Source organism: Silene latifolia, chromosome Y (assembly GCF_048544455.1).
Source record: "Silene latifolia isolate original U9 population chromosome Y, ASM4854445v1, whole genome shotgun sequence".
Taxonomy (NCBI): Eukaryota; Viridiplantae; Streptophyta; class Magnoliopsida; order Caryophyllales; family Caryophyllaceae; genus Silene; species Silene latifolia.
In genome coordinates, this window is record NC_133538.1 from 414,935,808 (window position 1) to 414,940,603 (window position 4,796).

The window sequence follows — 4,796 nt, forward strand, 5'->3', positions numbered from 1 at the left end:
GTTACTAAGAGCTTAAATGACGATTAAGTCCTTGAGGAATCGCTCCTCTTAAGAAAAGATGCGGCTCTCCTTTTAGCTAGTCTTCCAAAAATATGCGCATCTCAAATGAAGAAAGAAGAGGACGTGCCCCTCTGGAGTACAATCCGAGCGTCCAAGGGTCGGGACGGGCGGATTGGGGAGCTGTTGGACGGGCGGCCTGGTGGTAAGGACGAGCGTCCTGGGGAGCTGTTGGACGGGCGTCCCGATGGTTGGGACGAGCGAATTCTGGCTCAGCTTCCTTTTCTTCTTTTCTTCTTTTCTTCTTTTCTTCTTCCAACAATCCTCCGGGATTTTGTCGGGATGCAAGGATCTTATTCATCATTGCCCATATACTACATTATGTACAAAGGCTTTCTAGTCTTGTCTTCTCTTTGATGCTTGGTCATTAGATTCGATCAATTTAGCTCTATTTTGCCATGAAAATGCAAGGTTTGCACTTCTCTCCTACAAAGGAAACAAAACCTCAGAGAATATGCAAAACAAAAGACTAAAGATAGTAAATGACCCAAATATGCACAAAAAATCATAGGAACGAGGCTAATTCGGGGACTAAATATGCTCAAATATTGATCACATCACCTTCTATCAAAAGTTTTTTCCACCGGAGAAAACTCAAACTTTGAGGAGCCAAATCACGGGATTCCGTCAACAAGCTCTTGAGATCTTATATGAGCCTTGGGAGAGGTACAAAGAGCTTCAAAGACAATGCCCACATCATAGGTTAGATGATTGGTTTCTAGCAATAACATTCTACAATGGATGTTGTGCCGAGTCCCAAAGGATTCTTGATTTCGCCAACAATGGGCGGTTTGATCAAATTGACACCGACCTTGCTCATGCCACGATCGAATCTATGGCGGTCCATGATGCACAATATGTTAATTCCCGAGTTGTGCCATCCAAAGGTAAAGAAGAATCCTCCAACAACTCCGTTTTTTTAGCCCAAATTGCCTTGCTTCAACAACAATTGGCGGAAAGGGATGCTAGAGATTCCGTTCAACAACTCAATGCCATGTATTCAACAAGAAAAATCGTTGTGTTTGATGGTTTCGGAGGTCCGGGTCATTATGCCGCTCATTGCCAAGCTCCCATTGAAGAGGTAAATGCTTTCCAAGCTTTAAGACAAAATGCTTATCCACCGGGTACATTCTCAAACACATATAATCCAAATTTAAGATTTCACCCGAACATGTCTTATAGAAGCAACAATGTGCTTAACCCTCAACCACAACCTCCACCACAAAAAAATGCCTATGTCCCTCAACAACAAAAATATGTCCCTCCACCGGGTTATCAAAATAAACAAAGGCCCCCACAAAACAATTTCCAACAAAATCAACCCCCACCACAAAATGGCCAACAAAACAACCAAGAAGGAGGTATGCTTGAGGGCTTGATAGTCCGTATGCAAAAGGAATTGTTGACTCAAATCCAAAAGAATGAGCAAGCTCAAAATGCCGCAATCAAGATGTTGGAGCAACAAATGGCTCAATTGGCCTCATCTAGCTCTTCGAGGAAATCGGGTCAACTACCTCCTCAATGTGAGCAACCACATGCTACCCTTAATGCTATCTCCTTAAGAAGTGGTACAAAATATGATGGGCCATCCATGCCCAAAGAAGATGAGGAGGTATTTGTTGAGTTGGAGATCCCTTCAAATGATAAGGAAAGTGAGGAAGTTCCCAAGAAAGTGGATGATCCACTTGTTGTTGAGAAAGTCAAGGAAGTGGAGGATGCTCCTCCAAAGAAAGATGTTGAAGCAAAGATTCCGGAAAAAGTCAAAGTGCCATTTCCTCATAGATTGGCTAAGCATCAAAAGAATTCCCAATTCGGTAAATTCATGGAAGTGGTGAAGAATCTCCAGGTAACCGTTCCTTTTACCGAATTAATCACTCAAATTCCATCTAACACTAAGTTCATGAAAGACATTTCAACTAAGAAGAGGACTTTTGATGAAGTTGAAACAATAGCTCTCACCTCCAAGGTGAGTGCTCTTTTGCAAAATAAGTCCCCTCCTAAGTTAAAAGATCCCGGTAGGTTTTCTATTCCATGCACAATTGGCACCTACCAAATTGATAAAGCTTTATGCGATTTAGGTGCTAGTGTGAGTGTAATACCTTACTCTATTTGTGCTAAGCTTAATATGGGAGTCTTAAAATGCACTAGTGTCACATTGCAAATGGCGGACCGTTTTATAAAACTCCCTTTGGGAGTTTTAGAGGATGTTCTCGTTAAGGTTGGTAAGTTTTTAATTCCGGTTGATTTTATTGTTCTTGACATGGCCGAAGATGCCCAAATCCCAATCATTTTGGGAAGACCATTGTTGGAGCATGTCCTAGTTAGGTTTTATGTTTTGATGATGACAAGTGTATTATAATTGTTTTATAAGTTTGCACGTAATTGTTTGTTAAGTCTTATAGATTAACGAGGTTACAACATTGCAAAAATGATGATTTGATGAAGCGGTTTGAGTTCGTGATTAAAATGATGAAAGGAACTTACAACTGAAGAATTTTCAAGGAAGATTAGCCAGTAGCTAGTTCGTCTCTCCTTTACGATATTTAATGATTGCTTTGAGTTAGGCCCTGTTCTTTTGGACTTAAAGTCACTTAATTTAAGTTAACTTCAGATCATATAAGTTCAGTTCAGTTCAGTTCAGATCCTATAAGTTCAGTTCAGATCATATAAGTTCGATTCGATTCGAGATCCTATAATTTCGATTCGATTCGAGATCCTATAAGTTCGATTCGGATCCTATAAGTTCGATTCGATTCGATTCGAGATCCTATAAGTTCGATTCAGATCCTATACTCACTTAATTTAAGTTCGATTCGGATCCTATAAGTTCGATTCGATTCGATTCGAGATCCTATAAGTTTAGTTCAGATCCTATAAGTTCGATTAAGTTCGAGATCCTATAAGTTCGATTAAGTTCGAGATCCTATAAGTTCGATTCGAGATCCTATAAGTTCGATTCGATTCGATTCGAGATCTTATAAGTTCAGTTCAGTTCAGATCATATAAGTTTCAGTCCAAAAGAACAGGGCCTTAGTCTTAAGTTATAATTATTACAATTATAACTTAATACACTCATACTCTAAGTTATAGTCGATTGTACTATAACTTAGGGTGGCTACGTAACACGATATTTTCGAAAGAAAATTTATTTTATATTTTACAAAATATAATTTAATTAATAAAAACGTTTTCCTAATTGGAGTCAAAATTTTCTTTCCAAATATTAAATAAGTTTATTATATCCTAACAGATAATCCTAATTTGTAACAACTTATGAGTTGTAATAATTTGTGGTTAGCTATGGTAATAGTATCTTGTTTTATATAAAATTGATCGTTCATATAAATTTGTCTTTTATCCAAATCAAACATTTCGTCTAATGCTATTCATGTGTGATACGATTTGTGTTCAACACAAATTGTGCATAATCGGTTGACCTTTCGTGCATGATTCACTGGAAAACCAATTGTATTTGCAAGTTGTTTTTAAGTCAAACTTTATCTTTGTATTTGATAAGTAAAACGTGTAGTGGTAGTGTTTGATCGACAATTAGAGTTTGATTACGAACAGTCTTTTGCATGTAAGCTATTATCCAAATTCTAGTGTTCCCTAAACTCTTATTTGTGCTTTAGTATAAATAAAGGTAATAGGACACATTAAAAATCACTTTTCCAAATCTCTAATTTGTGAGCATAACTTTGTCTTTGTGTTAAAGAGCTTTTAATTGCAAGATTAATTTTCTTTTTGGAAAGTCGTGTTACTCAAGTCAACAATTGTTAACTATCGTTCTGGAGAATAGTGGTCATAGATTTATCTCTTATTCGTTCAATTGTGTGAACAATCTTTGAGATACTCTTATTACTTTCTTTATAACGAGAGGAAGTCGAGTGTTTAGCGATACTCATTATTACAACTATAGTTAGTTGTAAAAGGGGTTGATTATTTTGTAATCCGTGGAAAGGTACTAAAATAATTAATCTAGAATAGTGGACGTAGGCTTCGGGGTGTGAAGCTGAACCACTTCAAAAATCCGCTGTGCAAGTTTATTTATCGCTTATTTTATTGTTTTTAATATTGTGTGATATTTGTAATACTTGAATTTAATCGATAAATTCAAAGTATAAATATCATACAAATCCAGATTCGATTAAAGTCGAAAAAGTGGTAAATACTCAATTCACCCCCCCCCCCCCTCTTGAGTATTTCATAGGGATCCATAGACTCTTCAATTGGTATCAGAGCCTTGTGCTCTTGATTGCCTAACATCAAAAGAGACTGATCCGTCTTTCTATTTTTGTTAGTTTGTTATTTTATTTTTTTTCTTTAAAATATCTTTTATTATGGATTCCAAATATCTTAAGTGTCCTGTTTTCGATGGAAAAAATTACGGTCTATGGAAAAATATGATGACTCATTACATTAAGGGTCATGATTGGGAATGCTGGAAAATTATTCAAAAAGGTCCTAATAAAATTATGGTATCTTCCAGTGAGGGCATTACCCATGAAAAGAACGAGGATGACTACACCGAGGCAGACTACAAGAAAGCTGAGAAAAATTCAAAAGCTATGACTCTTTTGCAAAATGGCATAAGTCTAACTGAATTTGATCGGTTCTCTTCATGTACATCTGCTAAGGAAATATGGGATAGTCTTGAACTAGCCTATGAAGGAACATCTCTTGTCAGAAAACATAGAGTAGACTTGCTTAATCAACAATATGAATTGTTCTCTATGGAG

The 4,796-nt window shown here is 36.9% G+C and overlaps 1 non-coding gene across 1 annotated transcript; it reads right to left on the reverse strand.

Annotated features, from left to right (window-relative positions):
- Positions 1-654: 654 nt before the first annotated feature.
- LOC141635349 (small nucleolar RNA R71) lies at positions 655-762 on the reverse strand. Its single transcript, XR_012540045.1, has one exon. It is a non-coding gene; the product is annotated as a small nucleolar RNA R71 (small nucleolar RNA).
- Between the last annotated feature and the right edge of the window lie 4,034 nt (positions 763-4,796).